Source organism: Gymnoscopelus microlampas (genome assembly GCF_963454915.1).
Source record: "Gymnoscopelus microlampas genome assembly, chromosome: 6".
NCBI classification, from domain to species: domain Eukaryota; kingdom Metazoa; phylum Chordata; class Actinopteri; order Myctophiformes; family Myctophidae; genus Gymnoscopelus; species Gymnoscopelus microlampas.
Genome location: NC_139943.1, coordinates 48,426,920 through 48,446,321, shown reverse-complemented (window position 1 = coordinate 48,446,321; position 19,402 = coordinate 48,426,920). Strand labels below are relative to the sequence as shown.

The following is a 19,402-nucleotide window of genomic DNA, read 5'->3' as shown; positions in this document are numbered from 1 at the left end:
TTTCTCAACCATTTCGTGATTGTTCCTGTCTTACCTCACTCTTACCAGACTTGTGTTGGGAATGTTGGGAATGTTCTAATTCTTATGTTCTAACTGTCCTATCCATCCTGTCTGTATAAGTGTCCGATCCGTCCTGTCTGTATAAGTGTCCTATCCGTCTGTATAAGTGTCCTATCCGTCTTGTCTGTATAAGTGTCCTATCCGTCCTGTCTATGTAAGTGTCCTATCCCTCCTGTCTGTGTAAGTGTCCTATCCCTCCTGTCTGTATAAGTGTCCTATCCGTCCTGTCTGTATACTGTAAGTGTCCTATCCGTCCTGTCTGTATACTGTAAGTGTCCTATCCGTCCTGTCTGTATACTGTAAGTGTCCTATCCGTCCTGTCTGTGTAAGTGTCATATCCCTCCTGTCTATGTAAGTGTCCTATCCGTCCTGTCTGTGTAAGTGTCCTATCCGTCCTGTCTGTGTAAGTGTTCTATCCGTCCTGTCTGTATAAGTGTCCTATCCGTCCTGTCTGGATAAGTGTCCTATCCGTCCTGTCTGTGTACTGTAAGTGTCCTATCCGTCTGTGTAAGTGTCATATCCCTCCTGTCTATATAAGTGTCCTATCTGTCCTATCTGCCAATTATGTATCAGCCATGCAGCCATTTCGTGATGGTTCCTGTCTTACCTCACTTTGACAGTGGCAAAGACACTGTCAAAGTGACGCCATGTATTTATACAGTATTTCACCGTATTGTCACGTGTCACGTGAGGCTTGACCAATCGGTGTGTCATATTTAGAAAGTGAAAACAATACTCTCCTGCGGAGAGTAATAATAATAATCATAATAATCATAATAATAGATGAAAGATGGTCTGAAAGTCTCCCTGCCTGTCTGATTTGTTTTGGCTGTGATATATTACATACATTTAATGTAGGCCTACTCGGATACGCACCTGTCAATTGTGTGCCCTATACAGTATCTTGGGCAGACTCAGAAAATGTTGTCTGTGAGCAGCTCGTGGAAAAGTGGAGATATTTACCAAACACATGTAGCACTGGCCCTTTAAGGAAAGTGCATAAAGAGGGGTGGCCAGGTTTGTGGCCTCCTGTCTAGCCAGAAGCCTGGCCTGAGTGTTTGTGAGAGAGACCTGGAGGCATGAGGGGTACAGACTAATTCTCGGTAAGACAATCTGAAACAAATGACAAGGTTTTTATAACTCATTGTAGCAATAGTATATATATAAGAGTTTAGATAGGCTGACAATATTAGGCCTGTTGTTAAGTATACTAATATATATCTGTATTTCCAGAAGCCTCCAGGTTCTTTGAGCAGCAGTACCCTGTGGCTGTGCAGGCCTATATCAATGGGAGCCATGAGCATAATTGACTCATTGGGTATGTTTGTTATTTTGCTGTATTTTGTCATCTTGCTATAGGGGCCTAATGTGTGGGATGAATTGTTGGAGGGTTGGTCTAATGCTTTATTATTTGATTTTTGTAGGAGCTGAACTAACCATCACTGTTTTTCCCACCATGCCATATATTTAGACTGGGTTTTTGCTATTGGACTGTGTGCAATAGGGTTGACTGAGGACAGAGCTATATAAGTAGCATTGCATGATTTTGATTTTGCGTATTGGTATTTTGTTTTGATTTGCTTATTTACTTTATTTGCTTTTGGTTTTGCATTATTTGGATTTGATTTGCTTAATTTCGGTATATTTAGTTTAGAGGCCCAAGTAGGCCCCAAAGCCCTATACCCTTTGACCCTTGGGTTTAGTCCCTTTGCAGAACTCCCAGTAATACTACTAACCGCTTTCTACCTTTCTGTATTTTAACCTGACTATTTTTATACCAACTGTTTGAATAAACTTGACACATTTGATACATCAGCCTCTGGTTCTGTTCATTCTGAACCCGTACCTTTCTGGGGAACCTTACTTGTTCAGTCCTATATATCTATATATATACACAGTATATGGTTAATGTGTTTAAAGGATGCCTCACTCCTATGTGTGGGTGGCGTAGTCATTGCTTTATATAGCCCTGCTACACACACATTTTCTGCCAGAACTTTCAAATGGACATGAAACTAGAGGACAATATCTAATTCCAAGTAGCAGCAATTAATTATTGGCTGAGTAGGCCTACACACACAGTGCCACAACCTGGAATACATGAACTGTATGTAATATCACAGCCATTCTAGGGCTATATTATATGCATTAATCAGGCACATATAGCTACTACAAATAATATTGGTAGTAGCTATATGTGCCTGATTTAATGCATATAGGCTATTGTAATCTATGTTTTTGATGTATTTAGTAAGTATTAGTTATAGGCTAATCAATCATTATGATTACATTTGGTAAAGGTTCACTTTTAACCCCACATCCTTTTGTGTTTGTTTGTGTTACACATTGATTGATTGATTGATTGTCTAAACTTTCTTGGAATGAATTAAAGCTGTGAAATGAAGGGTGGAATGGAATCATAAAAGTAACACAACATCAGATCAGGTCACTCTCACAGACGGGCGGGGCTAGCTAGGTAATGTCATCATAGTAGGCTATGATTGTTTTACGTGGAGGGATACAGGGTAAACAACTAGTAATGTTAGAGTTATTTAATACATAGAAATCTCGACGCGCTATTCTCCTTTCTACTTTGACACCCAATTAGCCAATCACAGCGCGGCCGAACCCCGGGACTATGGGATGTAATACACTCGTTCTTCTCAGTCGGAAGGCGGAGGCTAGACAGAAGACATCTGGCCTGTGCTGCCCTCTATCGGATGATTCTTAACCACTTAACCCCCCCTAAAAGTCTAAAAGTCCCTCAGGGCTCAATACTAGTGTGTTTGCTGTTATTGTGGGGAAAGCTTTTGCTGAAAATAGTCCATTGACAAGTTCACAACGCGAAGCAACGTTGCGTTGTGACTTGTGAGCTTGTCAATCTGCTAATTTCAGCGAAAACTTTCCCCACAATATGGGTGCTGGGGTTTAAAGAATCAACTCAATACTTGACCAGTTAGGTCTCCCTTTTAAGAAGAAAACATATAATTAGAAAATATAACTTAAATATGAATCATTACCAACTATTTTTTTAAATTTAGGTTGTGTGCATCTGACCACATGTGTTCATATATCGCGACTTCATTTGTTTTTATTTTGTGTTTTTATTATTTATTTATTTTAGCACAAAAGCGAATGAGTCAGTAAACACACAAGGGCTGGCTGCACTCACACGTAATTATTGCGTGAGCATTTAGTCCTATATTTTCCGTGGTAGAGCTTCAAAATGTGGTGTTCAGTGAGAAATATGTAGCAAGTCCAGAAGTCTATACTTAATACACCACAGTGTAAAAATACCTTACAAGTAGTCTAAATGCCCTGGATGCAGAATCTTGCCTATTTCAGAATCATATTGGACTATAATCATTTATCATTAACCTGAGCCATATTTTATACTTAAGCTTTTCAAAAAATAGCCTATAACAAGCTCACAACGCATTGCAGCAAGTTAATCTGCTATTTTTGAACAATTTAGAAGATTTTTGATTTAATAATTAATCAAATAATGAATGTGCAATGTAGTAACTAAAGATGTCAAATAATTGAGTGGAGTAAAACGTACAAAGTACAATACAAAGTACAAGTATTATAAGTATCATAAATATAAATACTCAAGTAAAGTAAAGGTATAATAGGCCTATACCTCAAAGTTTCATTCCACCACTGTTTAAAACTTTACTGAGGAGAAAAGCTACAAAACTATAAGCTACCATAGATCAAAGCAAAGGTAGGTCTATAATAGCCTATGTTTGTTTTATATGGAGAATATAGGACAATTAAAACCGAATGGTATTTTGTGTGGCGAATCGCTTTATAATTGCCATTCAATATAATTAAATACATTTAATAAATTAATATCAATTTTCAAAAGCATTACGTGATGATTTAATCACATTCTGGACGTTTGCTATAATTATCATAGTGGCACACTTGCATTATAATAGCCAAAAGGTGGCGTTAGAGTCCTAATGGCATAACAGCCCCTCCAGTCTGGCTGAAAGACTCGGGGCGCAGTTTGAGTCGATACGTGGCTCGTTAGAAGTTCACACAAATCGTAAATATTAAAATGCTTCTTGAATTTGCATCCCGTAGCCTATACAAACGCAATAGCCAACATTATCAAATAAAATCAAATACTCCAAATTATCACGCCAGTATAGCCTATAGGCCTAATTTACGCAATTGGAAACCTAAACGACGGCATGTTTGTAATATGAATGAAATGACATGAATGATATGCAAATGTAAAAATCGATCAAATACATAGTCTTGATGGGCATATGCATGCATTCAAAATAAATGTCCACACCGTGAGTGACATTGTATTTCTTAACGCTCATAATGGATAGTTGCTGTCGGGCAGAAATCTCATATCTAAATATTTCAACTTTTTATGTTTAATACGTATACGGTGTCGGTAATGCCCTACTTCACCATATAAGAGTGTCGCACATAAGTAATGAAAATGGGATGCATGCATAGTAAATACTAGATAGGCTATTTTCACTATTTTAAAGTGTTTTTAGAATAATAAAAGAGGAACTGTTTGTTTTGAACACCTACAGGTTTACACCTGACCCTATATAGATAAACACAAAGTGCCTCTGACTGAAAGTATAGCAGACTGGTAAAAGACGGTTTTGATTTGTTCCTCCAAAAACCGCAATCATTAAATCATACTAATTTGTCCTCTTATAAGAGGACAAATTAGTATGATTCATACTATTTGTCCTCTTATAAGAGGACAAATTAGTATGATTTCATGATTGTGGTTTGGTGGTCAAAAATGTCCAGGTTTTGGTTCAATCCCTTAACGGTTAACGGACCGGCTACTAGGTCCTATAGGCTAAGGACTTATTAGGCTACTTTGTGCTGATCAGGACCCTCTGGGAATCGTTTAGAACCTAGCTCAACGGTTATTTCAATAACCTATATAAGCTTTATACATGTAGTATTATTATTATAATAATTATTATTATAATTATAATTATTTTAATAGGCTATATATCTAATGATAATTGATGATAATGATAATTATAATAGCCTAATAAGCCTATAATAATAGCCTCTCTACGTCGTCCTCATTGATATCATATCATCGATTATATTATTATTATTGATCATAATAATAATTATTATTATAACAATAATGAAGCCGCATTTTAAACCCCAAAACAAAATGATTCCTCACTGAAAGCGTGCTCCTATTTTTCTTCACCTGATTAACCACTGGATTTTCTGAGAAAATCCTCTCTGCAAAATATTTTTTAAATTCGTTAAACTGGTTGTTCAAGTTCTACATGAGTGCGTGCGTGTAAAAAATCAAGGATGACAAGCGCAGGTGAGTGTTGTATCCCGCCACACACACACACACACACACACACACACACACACACACACACACACACACACACACACACACACACACACACACACACAGGAAGAGAAATAGGGGGATGCAGACAGACATACAGACAGACAGACAGGCACAGAGAGAGAGAGAGAGATGGAGAGCAGCAGGCAATTTGCTTTCGTCCTATGTGTTGTCCCTCTTCCCTTGGCTTGTGTCTGGGTGGGGTTATCATCCTGTTCTGTCCTGTTATACCCCATCACTGCCCCCATGACTCTTACCTTCTAAGCGCAAGACGGGAGGAAATACTTGGAATACTTTTCATGGCCGCTCCTTAGCCATAAGTTGTGTGATTGTCCAAGAAAGACCGACAGTCTTGCCTTATAGACTACATCTCAACGTATAGCCTATTAAAGTCCTCCTAATTTCTCCTCGCTGAGGGAAAGGGGAAACACATAGAGGCTATAGTTAACCAAAGGGTTTAACTTCGTGCACGGGATTTGAACGCTCGGTCGAAGGAAGCTGACTTCTTGTTTTTATTCACCGCTGATCGGATGCACGACTGGAGCCGTTATACTGAACAGACCTGTTTGTTACGGCGATCGAGGTGGAAACTGCGAGGATCCAGGTAAGAACTGTCATCAGTGGTGTAAAGTAACTAAGTACATTTACTCAAGTACTGTACTTAAGTACAATGTTCAGGTTTACTTTACTGGAGTATTTCCAATTGTCTGTACTTTTACTTCTACTCCATGCACTAGCCTACATCTCAGAGGTAAATATAGCCTACTTTTACTCCACTACAATTATTTGAAAACTTGTTACTAGTTACTTTGTAGATTTTGATTATTAAAACATAACCACTTCAGCCCTATATACATTTCGGACATCTAAAAATAGCCGATCTACAAGCTCACAATGCCCCTGATGTGATGCATTGTGAGCTTGTAGATCTGCTATTTTCAAAAGATTTGTATACATTTTATGCATTTGAAAACTTGTGAAATGGGATATTAAGTACATTTTGATACCAATACTTTTGTTCTTTTACTCAAGTAAGTTTTGAATTCCGGACTTTTACTTGTAACAGAGTATAGTTCTACATTGCAGTATTACTTTTTTTTTAACGTTTTCCACCACTGGTCATCAACTGGGACCTGAGAGAGAATAGGCTGATCGAGGTGCGCTTTATAGTTTCATCTTTTTGTCTCCTCTTTGCAACCAACCAACTAAACGCGTGTCAGCAGAACTGAACAGACTACTTGTGTCATTATCACTTCAGTTCCAGGTAGAAAGGCGTACGGGATCACATTATCATAGGGGCTGTGGACGGGTTAGTGCTGATAAGCACATATGTTTGCTTTCGTGATATAAACTTCAAAACAAGCGTGGTAGGGCCTATTCTATTTTCACACATGTTGTAATGAAGATTTGCTTATAGGTGCTGATTAGCTGGGGTGAATTAGGCACTCAAAATAAATCCTATATGTCAGATGGGAAACAAAAAAGTTGTGCATGAATGCAGAATAATGCTTATTAATGATAATCACTATTTCTATTTCTTTAGTCGAATGTATCCGCAATTGTCCATTTGAGCTAGTTTTTATTTGAAATAAAGGGTAGTTTTCTGACTTTTCAGTATAGGCTCAAATCTACTTACTTTTAAAACGGACCTACACTGTAGGCTAGTACTTGGTGGTGGGTTATTTTTCAATGTAGGCTACACCAAATCTCTTCACCCAAAATATTTGTTGGCTATTTTGGGCAAATGTTCCCCCCACAATAGGGATACATACTGCTGCCTGCCTGGGGTTCAAGTTATACGGTAACCGGAAGACTCGCCCCAAAACACGCTCGCCCCCAGCTGTTCTTGTATTCTTGTATTTGCTTTATGAGGATAGGTTAGAAATAAGTTTAGGGATAGGCATAGTTTTACTGAGGTTACTTTTAGGAATAAGGTTAGGTTTTGGCACCGTTTTACGTTTAGGAATAAGGTTTGGTTTTAAGGCATATAGGCTAGTTTACTGAGGTTATGTTTAGGAATTAGGTTAGGTTTAGGCATAGTTTACTTACTGAGGTTACGTTTAGGAAGAAGGTTAGGTTTTGGCACCGTTTTACTGAGGTTACGTTTAGGAATAGCAAGGCTAGGTTTAGTTATAGTTTTACAGAGGTTACGTTTAGGAATACCAGGTGGCGACCGTTCCGAGGTCGCCGGATTTGCCCCGGGGCGACAGTATTTTGGGGCGACCGTTGTTTGGCATTCGTTAAGTCTGGTGCGTCTCTGTGAGCGCACCAGCGACAGGAGCAGTTCCACCGTCGGCCACACGGCGGTGTAACAGCCCTCTGCTCAGCGCAGCCACACACACACACACACACACACACACACACACACACACACACACACACACACACACACACACACACACACACACACACACACACACACACACACACACCTCCTCAACAACACTAGAGACGGGATGAATGCCTGTGGAGCTCGGAGCGGCTGCGGGATTGCCGCGTGCGTGCGTCCCGTTTGAGTCTCTCTCTTTCCTTCCACAAGAAGTCCCCTCAAAAAATGAAACCAGTGTGCGTTTCGTTTTCGCGAGTCGACTGGAAATAGTGGATTTATCTACGCGAAAACCAAGTAGGCTCTAGGAAGAGAGACTCCCCTCGTACAAGTTAACTTTCCCCTCCGGGGTCACTGCGACTGACCCTAGAAGAATGCGTGAGTCATAAATTAAAATAGACTTGGAGTCTTAAAACGGATCCATTTGGAGACAATACCGAAGGAGGGGGAAAACAAGACGTTATACTGTTGGTCCCATCATCGCGGTGAGAGAATTGAAGGCGCTTCAGATTGTAAGTTCTTTCTTTCTTTTCTTTTCTTTCTTTCTTTCACAGTTTGTCATGAGAGGATTTGATGCAATCTCGAACTGTCATTACACATAGTTGTTTTTAATTGTTTTTGGTCGTCGTATGTGGAAGGAAAAAAACGCCAAATACAAGTTTACATCTTTTAAGTCCTGGGACGTGCGCTTTTGCGCACAAGTTGAGCGCTGTCAACTGGATCTCCGTGCACTTATACAGGAATTACAGCAAACAAGAAATAAGCTTGCCCTAGTACGGCTTTACCTACTTATATAGCTACGTTTTAAAAACCGATGCGAATAATTGGTATTTTAACTCGTGCTTTAACTTAATTGCTTCCTCGCCGTATATAACTCGGTCAAAACGGAGGATTTTCCCACAGAAGTTTTTCGTGTCCCCCGTGTGAAAAGTTTGTGGCCGGGGTCAGCATGAGGATTCTGCCTGGGCTGATGTCAAGAGATCATTTGGCACGATGATGATGATGATGATGACAGGGTAAAAGAGGACAAGGCCCCTCTCTGCTACGGGCAGATAGGTAATGACTATAGGGTGTTCCCTTCACATTTAGACATTAGGCTGTCTCAGATAACGCTTTCTCCGAGCAATGGCTGGCAATGCGCGCAGGGCGATAAGGACGCTGACAGCGGTCTACACACGCACTGATGATCATGACAACAACAAAAAAAGGAAATGCGTGCTTGAGAGTAAAAAGTAAATAAAAACATATCCGGATAGTTTGCCTATATGCTGCATTGATTTAGCAATATCATTCAGTGGGGGATCAAGTGTTAAAAGATAAACCCTCTTATTTGTCCCTTTCTCAATTGCACGAATCATACAAAAAAAAAAAACATATATTATTCACAATACTTGATATCCATTTTGATAGTGTCAGGTCCCATCGTCTTAAGTGACATATTCAGATCCTTTAAACATTTGTTTTAACAAGTTAACCTATGTTGTTTTTCGGGACTCTCCTGTGATAGCCTTGGATCAGACTATCATTGATGCATTTTATCGAGTCTGACTTTTACGTGATGATCATAGATATGCAAATGTAAAATCGATCATATACATGCTTGTCTTGATCCAAGGCTATACTCCTGTGACAATTTATAGAGCATATACCCCCCGCGCATGTAAAGCTATGTTGTCTTGTATGAGAAACAATCCGGAGGAATGGTGGGGGTCCTCTAAGTCGGATTGTTTTTCAGCTGAAAGGGAAAGGTTATCCTCCCGACCATCGAGGACACACACACACACACACACACACACACACACACACACACACACACACACACACACACACACACACACACACACACACACACACACACACACACTTGTGGTGCATGCGTTTATGTGTCGGGGGTAGGGGTGTTTGCTGAAGCCGGATCTCCCTAGCCATGGCATTTTGTTTTGAGCAGGTGCCGTGGCTCTTGAAGAAGTCCCCACATAAGGTAAAGTGGCATTAGAGCGCCTCTGTCCCGCTCTGTCCTAAATGGCACACTTATATATAGGGCTGCCAATTCAGCACATTGTCCCGGCACGGCACACTGAGGCAGTTATAGCCTTATACACCATCATGCCATGGTTGTTGCTCCGTCGCCCCTCCGCCTGCGCTGGACGGTGTGCAGTTCATTGTACTTGGACTTTTCTGTGTATTTTGTCCCGAGGTTCCCAAGGTTCGTTTTCAGTGAGCCCAATTCTAATTTCTGAAAATAACTCAAACATGCCTATATAGTCTAATAATAATAATAATAATAATAATAATAACAAAATGAATAATAAAAAATGTATAATTTAAAATAATTTACAATACTTCGGTGAAATTGCATTTTTCTTTTACTTGTTAATGCAGACATGAAATGCAGGGTTATTGGTAATATAGGCCCAATGCCGTTATATTTAAAAGCTGTTCGCCCTCCACCAACACAGATTTTAAACAAATAAAACATATAACCATACAATATAACCATAACCATCAGTAATTGGATGATAGGAATCAAACAAATTAAGTCTGCGAATCATTTTTTAAATAGCCTAGTAATTGGTCTGTAATATAATAGGCATAGGCTATTAGAATATACTGTCTTCTCACAAGATGAGATGAGAATAATTTATTAGGCCAACAAAAAAAAATGCTCATTTGTGGGCACGATATGGAGAGAGTTAAGGTGGCGAGGAAGGATGCATGACATGAGAGAGAAAGAGAAGAGGAGAAAAGTTCAATGCACTGAACATTATTCACTTGTGGACACCAGGACACTATTCGAGTTTTGCGCAGTGGTGTAAAGTAACTAAGTACATGTACTCAAGTACTGTAGCCTACTTAAGAACCATTTTGATGTATTTTTACTTTACTGGAGTATATCCAATTTTCAATACTTTTACTTTTGGGGCTATACATCTCAGAGGCAAATGTTGTAGGCTGCTTTTACTCCTCTACAAATTATTTGAAAACATTAGAAACTAGTTACGTAAAATATAAATAATTGAAAATAGCCGATCTAAGCTCACAACTTGTCACTTGTGAGCTTGTGGATCTGCTATTTTCAAAGGATACATTTTATACATTTGGAAACATGTGAAATGGGATATTAGTAGGCTACTTTAAGTATATTTTGATACCAATACTTTTGTACTTTTACTCAAGTACATTTTGAATTCCGGACTTTTACTTGTAACAGAGTATTTCTACATTGCAGTATTGATACTTTTAACTAGGTGAAAAATGTGAGTACAGTTTTTCCACCACTGAACAATATTCACTTGAGGACAGACACCTGGACACTATTCGAGTTTTGCACATCGAAAAGAAAGTAGAAAAATGTCCTCAGAATTCTATTTAGATTAGAATTAGAATAGATAGAGTTTTGGCATTCGGCTCCTTTGTTACAGGTTGGAGATTAACGGTTATCCCTGAACATTTCCATAACAGTGGAGCTGCATAGTTAAACTAATTCCACATGCTGTTTTTTTGAAGATGCTGGTTGGCTCACCTTCATCGAGGAAACCATGCACGCACATTTTAAGCCTATGTGGTCGATTGGGAGAGTCCTAATTATTTGTTGTCGGGCGCTTTGAAAAAGACACCATCCCCCCAAATTGGACATGTGTTGTACAAACACAAATTAAACATTTAGCCCTAAGTATTTCTCCCTGGGTCCTATAAGTGCATATTAGCCAGCCTATACTTATCTGCGGCCCAACGGCCCACACCCAAATTGCAGTCTTTGCTGCCGAAAAAGAAAAGGTTGGGGCCCAGTGTTGCCAGATTCTGTGAGAGAAACAAGCAACCATATCTAGGACAATGCTGTCTCACAAAAAAAAGGCATATTTTGACTTTTTGGGAACATTTTGACCAAACATGACGTGAAGGGGGGGGGGGGCAAAAAAGTCAGAATATGACTTTCGGGGAATATATGATTTACGATTCTGTGCCTATCACGGCGCTGAGTCGGCTCAAAGCGGACTTCACAACGCTCTGCACGGTGACTCGCTCGCTTTAGCTCGCTCGGCAGTGCTTCCCATGCCGACTTGAGACTTCAAAAACGTTGAGAACTGCAGTTCGCGGAAGTCCCGGAAAGTCAACATATGCCTTATTTGCCCCCCCTTCACATCACATGTTGATGTTTGGTTACTAAGTCACAATATGCCTTTTGGGGATGCGACAGTGTTGTCTAGGAAAACAAGCCCAAAAGAAGCGATTATGGGCCACATAAGCACTTTAAAAACAAGCTCACAATCTGCTATTTTCAAATTAAATCTTGGGATGGGGGCCCCTGGCATAAAATATTTTTAGATGGGGGGGTGTCTGTGGACAAATACATATTCATTTGGGGGTCCTTGGCATGAAAATGTTTAAGAACCACTGGTTTAAACAATATTAGGAAACAAGCCCAAATAAGCAACAACACTTTAGAAACAAGCCTAAAAATATATTTACAAGCAACTTAACAGAAAAACAAGCCCAAAGTCGCTTATAATAAGCAGACATGGCAACGCTGCACACTCCTGCTAGATCTGCTTGCGAGCTACTCAACCACAATGAAAGTTGAGGTGCGCGCGCACGCGTGTATCTTAAATTACGAGTGGCCGTGGGGCATGTGTGTGTGTGTGTGTGTGTGTGTGTGTGTGTGTGTGTGTGTGTGTGTGTGTGTGTGTGTGTGTGTGTGTGTGTGTGTGTGTGTGTGTGTGTGTGTGTGTGTGTGTGTGTGTGTGTGTGTGTGTGTGTGTGTGTGTGTGTGTGTGTGTGTGTGTGTGTGTGTGTGTGTGTGTGTGTGTGTGTGCGCGCGCACGCGCGTGCGTGCGTCCGTCCGTCCGTGTGTAAAAGAAGAGAGCAACTGTTTTTGTGGACAGAATGTGAGTAGGCCTATGTCATTTATGTTCTGTGTTGTGTTTTGATGTTTGTGGATATAAATAGGCTAAATCATTCAACTCTTTGGTGTGATAAGGCTCTGGGAGTGTATTGTGTGTGGGTTTTGGTGTGGGTATGTTATATAGGCCTGTGTGTGTATGATATAGGCCTGTGTGTGTGTGTGTGTGTGTGTGTGTGTGTGTGTGTGTGTGTGTGTGTGTGTCAGTGTGTGTGCGTGCGTGCGTGCGTGCGTGCGTGCGTGCGTGTGTGTGTGCACCCGCACAAGTGTGTACTGTACACACGTACAGATTTGTGCAACACATGCATTTGTGTATTCCTATGTTTATTGTGTTTCTATGCAATGTACACACTTTACTCTAGATATGTACTCATCCTGAGTTTCTGCATCTGTCTGAGAGAAAGAGAAAGAGAGACTGAGTGCATGCGTGTTCATCTGTGTGTGTGCGTGCGTGCGTGCGTGCGTGTTTGTTGTGTTGGGAGGGTGTTCTGCTCCATAAAACCATCTTGCATTTTCTGCCGCCACTAACCCTAAGCCATATACCAGTCATTCTCTCTCTCCTCTCAGTTCTCTCATGATTGTTGGGACAGTTTTCACTTTTCTATACTTGCTACCTCGACCTCCATCACTTGCTCTACCCACCATCCAATGTGTGTGTGTGTGTGTGTGTGTGTGTGTGTGTGTGTGTGTGTGTGTGTGTGTGTGTGTGTGTGTGTTGTCTTGCTCACCAAAACCTACCAACATTGCCCTAAAATATCTACTTAATTGTACGACGAGCACACTCCCTTTAAATATAATTTGTGTATGCTGTTTGATAGTGGTATTGCATTCTCTGTTGAATCGTGGATCCAGATTGTCACTCCACGACGTTGTTGTGTTTTGTGTTGACTCACCTCCATCCTCTCTCCTGCCCCCTTACATCGCCCTCTTCTTTTGTGCTCTCTCACTTTGTTTCTTTCTCTTTCCCTCTCTCTCTTTCTCTCTCCCTCCTTACCTCTTTTTTGTCGCCCCCCTCTCTCTCTCTCTCTTGTTTTGTTTTCATAAGGGAGGGAGTGCCATATGCTATCTTATGCTGACGCTGATCTTTACAATGGCTATTATGTACCTGCAAGGGATTGAGCAAGATTTATAAATGCATGGTTTACACAAGACGGCTTGACAGACGCCTATTGCAGGATCAACACAAGCGTGCATTTGGCCTCCTTCCGAGAGAGAGAGAGGGCAAAACATCTCCACCTAGATTAAATAAAACAAACAGGGGATGAGGTTTTCAAAAAAAGCAGCATGGCAAGCAGAAATATCACTGTGCCATTGCCTTCAAATGGCACCATCTTGTTGGCATAAATGTAAGAGGAAAGTTCAGGTCCAGGTTCATGCATGCCAATAAGTAAGTAATCAGCTTGGATTGGGCTTAGAAATGAATGCAACACGTTTTATTTTGATGGATCAACAGCCAGTTAGTACAGACATAATTGTAATTCCGACTTAAATGCATAAGACATTATGAATTATGGCTTGATGCATACTCAGATGGCTGATTCAACTTCTAGTCTTGTAACTAAATCACAGCTTCTGTCTACTATAGAAGCCAATGTTTTCAATTTGTTGAAATGTAGAGACAGGAAACCTATTGGGAGGAGAGTGGGGAGATATGTGAGAGATGACAGGAGTTGGATTCAAACTCGAGTCCTTGTGACTCACAAAAAGTATTGTCTGCCCTCATCATTGTACCCGTTGCTGGAATTGTGTATCATGAAGGTCAGAGTCAGGACAATGGACAGGTTTAAATTAGGGCCTGTTTCACAAACTGTTCCGTTTTTCTTAAGTAAGCAGGAATCATCCGCTGCACTAATGATACAAGGTAAATGATACAGGTTAAATGAATGGAGAGGGGACTTCTAATGCAGGATTAATGAATATAGAGATGTAAATATCAAACGCTCTCACAATGCTAAATTAAGACAGAAATAGATCAGTGAGCTTGGATGGTAATCTGTGAGAAAGGATCGACTACTCTTATTTAAGCAGAATACTCGCCCTGTGGAGTCTTCAAGAGTAAAAAAAAACTCCATCTGAGCAACAAATCCTCATGTGTTGCATGTAAAATAGATTAAGCATCACATGTTTCTATCCACTGCCATACCCGTCTGGAAGTCCCATTGACAGAACTTTATTGGTGTGCTTTTAAGAGATGGAATCATCGTAAAAAAGACGAAAAAAGTAGTACGCCTGCAGTATGAGCTGAGTAACATAGAGGAGCTCTGGAAGAAATGTCCCCTAGATTTAAGTCTCTCTGCTGCTGCTGCCGCCGCCGCTGATGCACAGTAAAATCCTGAGCGTTAATATAACCCAGAGAGTGTTAAAATTAACACTCAGGATTTTACGTAAATTGGATCGGTAAAAGTGCCGCGGTTGCGGTCTCTCGGGTCCGAGCCTCCAAGCGATCGGAGAGAGCAGACTTTGGGGTATTGCTGACATGAGTGGGCTCTGACCAGGTGACTGACACTTGTGCTGTGGCCGCCCTGCTGTCAGTCAGCAGTGACGGCCCTGGATCACAACAGTAGCAGCAGCAGCAGCAGGCACAGCAGATGCTTTGGCTATTACTCTAAACCTGATGATTTTACAGAGGAAGGGAAATGACATGCGAGCAAGCCTGCATGTCCAGGAGTTATTGTTGCTTCCTCCGCGCCTCTTCCTCCCTCTCTCTCTCTCTCTCTCTCTCTCTCTCTCTCTCTCTCTCTCTCTCTCGCCCCCCTCTCTCTCTCTCCCTTTCTCCATGTCATTTGTACTTTACTGTCCAGTACCATTGCTGCAAATGTGAGGTGTGACTGTCCCCATCAGTACTGTGTATGTGCTAATGGAACTCTTTGAAAGTTGATATTTCCCATCCTCACCCATACAAATGTACAGTTATTGTACTTGGCAAGAAAAAGTGTCTCTTTTTGCATCTGCCTCTGTCTGTCTGTCTGTCTGTCTGTCTGTCTGTCTGTCTCTCTCCTTTGCTCCCTCCTCTCTCTATCTCACTTCCTTTCACTCCTTCCGTTCTCTGTGTCAAACAGGTAGAAGAAATATTGCCTTTCTTTCTTGACTACAAGGAGGTGAAAGGAGCCATGAAAATCAGGCATATCAAATGACAAAATAGACAGTCTCTTGACACACCGCAACCCATAGCTTATGACATTGTACACCCAGCAAAAAGGATTGACACAGACAAGTATGACAAAAGGCTGGATAGGTGTTGATATTTGCCAACCTGTGTGGTATTGTCTGTTGATGGGACAAAACCACACGGGTATCTGTGTCACTGGAGATGGCCCATGCAGGTTATTTGGGTGGTACATATTCAGTGAGATTGTATGGTTGTATCTGGTCGTCTACAAAGGAGCCAATAATAGGCTCTATTCACAGAAGCCATATTATGAAGACATTCACAGGTGTTACCATAGCCCCTACGGAACCTCTCCCTCCGCTATGTAGCTCCGAGATGAGGTCCCTCTTTATTTCCTGCCTGATGCTGTAGGCCTCGTCGCACATTTTCCACTTTACATGTTTCTTACCCCTTTCTGCACATCGTATCCAAAAAGTAAAGCATTTGCGCCACTCTCTCAGATGTTTAAAATTTTAGCTGGCAATAAAATCTATCCAACGAGTTGAAGAAAGTATTTAATTTGCCTCGGTTTTCATCCGGTTCCATGTTTTTAAGACATTGCGCAAGAGTTGCGCCCGTAGAGATAACATTACTGGTTACCCTACTGGTCCAATGTTGAATTGCATCTTCTAATGCAAAATATTTTGGAACCGGATGAAAACCGAGGCAAATTAAATACTTTCTTCAACTCGTTGGATAGATTTTATTGCCAGCTAAAATTTTAAACATCTGAGAGAGTGGCGCAAATGCTTTACTTTTTGGATACGATGTGCAGAAAGGGGTAAGAAACATGTAAAGTGGAAAATGTGCGACGAGGCCTACAGCATCAGGCAGGAAATAAAGAGGGACCTCATCTCGGAGCTACATAGCGGAGGGAGAGGTTCCGTAGGGGCTAGTGTTACCAATGATACTAATGAAGGCTCTGTTCCATTCTGGTCAAACAGAGTGCTGATATTGTGCATGTTGGCCCACTGGAAACACTCTGCTACACCAGTGGGTCTACAGTTGGGGTCCAGGGACCCTCATGGGCTTCCAAATGGCCCCTTACAGGTGTGTAACTCTGAGAGTGTACAAATAGAACCAAATGGACCCGTAAGGGTCCATTTGGTTCCATTTGTACACTCTCAGAGTTATGGGGGTCATGGAAACCACTGTGCTACACTAAATGGAACAGAGCCTTCATTAGTACTGTATCATTGGTAACACCTGTGAAGGAAGTGATAATATGGCTGCTGTGCATAGAGCCTATTGTTTTCTCTCACTTTTAGTCATTACACGTGTATCTCAGTTAATCCCAACACACATTTCTGTGTTGCCACTTCATTTCTGCCATATTGCTCACATGCCAGTGAGGTGGCCCCACTGGGAAGACGTAGGGCCTCCGTCCTGCTACTCTCATTCAACACACCCCGCTGACAGGCAGCAGACAAACCCGTAGAAGTCGCTTTAGTGCAGTGACAAACATTGCTCGGCCCTAAACTCTGCAGTGGTGGACATGAGGTTACCTTACTCCTGTTCCAGCCAAGTGCCAGGGACACACATTTATACAGCAGTCTATACATTAGAGAGCAGACAAGACACTGAGATAGCAGATCATGTGTAAAATGCATGAGAAAAACTCAAGTAGGGGCTAAGCGCTAATTTAGACTTCAAAAACATAAAAATAACATGAAATATTACACGTTACTTCACATTCATGTTACAGTCTTAAAGCTGAAATATCAAATAAAAGTAATTTGATAAGTAAATAAAACTCTCATTGATGGAGTAAGGAAATGCAGAGTGTTCTAGCTCTAGTTTTTATAAAGTATACCTTGTTATGGGAGTATCTGGCTGACAATGTTCCCTCCAGCAACAGCAAGACCATTTTCTTTTATCTGTGAAAAAAAACGATGCTTTACTGATCAAATCAGAATCACTGTCATCTGCAAGTAACCATAAATGCAAAAGGACTTGTGACACATGCAGATGGAGAGATGTTGGCAGCTCATGCAGCGTGCAGACAGCAGCAGGGCACAGGGACAGTTTGCGGGACATAATACAGACTGCAGGCGTATCGCTTTACATTCAAGTTTAATATCCAACTAGTTTAATATCCTGTTGAAATGCCATCTGATAATATGTCTCTGTATGTTTGGATAAATGCAGACAGTAGACTATACATACTACTCTAGATATATATACATTTGGAATAAGGGAGGAAACGCGTTGAAATGTTGTGGTGAGGTAGAGGCCTCTCCTGCTGTTCCCATAATCCCCTCTGATACCAGTGCGGCGAGGAGCTGCTGAAAGTGGCACATGCCACGTGTAGCCGGATACACTGACCAGTCAGAACGTGTAGCCGGATACACTGACCAGTCAGGACACATACATGCCCGTAGGCAAGTGAGGAGGGATGGCAATGCATGCATGCACACACACATACACACAGCAAAGATGCACAAATGAAAACAATTACGCATATGCTGCACAATAAAGCGCATGCATACTCGTGCGAGAGTAGACACACGCACGCACGCACGTACGCACGTACACACACACACACACACACACACACACACACACACACACACACACACACACACACACACACACACACACACACACACACACACGCCACTCAGAAGTTTGCTTTGCATGCACATGTAAGGCAGGCAGGCACGCGGCAACATTCAGTCATCCCCTGCGCAAAAAAAACTATACACAGTGATTTTAATGTTCCGTTTTACATTCTGGTGTTTCCCCTGCTGCTGCTCCTCCTCCGCCTCCTCTTTAGTGAAAGAAGTGTCTCCCTCCGCTAAAACCTGCGTGCGGCCGCTCTCCGCTGGTAGCGGTCGGGGAGAAACGGGGCGAGGCAGCGGGAGTTCGAGGGCAGGGAGGGCTTCCAAAACAGCCCTATGTGGTTCGCGGAGCGAGGAGCGAGGCCTCGCTTGAAGGTGGCCCCACCCACCACGCCAAAAAAACACCAGATTCCCATTGGTCGCTGGCCAGCCGTCTGACGCAGGGCGTTACCATGGTTTCCAATGGCCGGAGAGGAGCCTCTAATCAGGCCCCGTTGTCATTATGGGGTGGCGGTGAGGCGTACGGGCCTGTGGAGGAGAGAGAGAGAGAGAGAGGGAGGGAGGGAGGGAGGGAGGGAGCGTGCGGGAGGGAGAGAGAGCTAGACATAACGAGGGAGAAAGTGACAAAGCCAAAGAACAGAACCGGAACACCTGTGCTCAAAGGTTGAGGATGAGAGAGAGAGAGAGAGCATGAGTGCTAGAAAGAGGAAGAGAGACGGAGAGAATGACTGAGAGAGGGAAAGTGGTCCCCAGCTAAATGTGATGGAGAGTTGGTAACCAAATGGACCCTTATAGATCTTTAACTCTTGAGAGCGTTAAATGAAACTTTCATTTTACACTCTCAAGAGTTAAATTATTGTTAAACATCTTTATTACTTAATTAAATAATTGTTATTTTTGATCAACGTTTGCCTGTTATCTCTCCTATTGGTACCAACATCAAAACAGCATGGAATTGTGGACAGAATTGTCTAACAATGACAAAATATTCTAAGTTTTGGGTTCTGAGAGTCTAAATCTCATCAATTGGTGG

General features: G+C 41.6%; 1 protein-coding gene across 2 annotated transcripts in view; it reads left to right on the top strand.

The window, feature by feature from the left end:
* Nucleotides 1-7,886: 7,886 nt before the first annotated feature.
* The window catches only part of LOC311047290 (transcription factor Sox-6-like), a 150,748-nt gene continuing 139,232 nt past the window's right edge, over nucleotides 7,887-19,402 (top strand). For both annotated transcript variants that reach the window (XM_084059954.1, XM_084059953.1), the window contains exon 1: nucleotides 7,887-8,272. The gene's annotated coding sequence lies outside the window, so the exon portion shown is untranslated. The remainder of the gene's footprint in view (nucleotides 8,273-19,402) is intronic.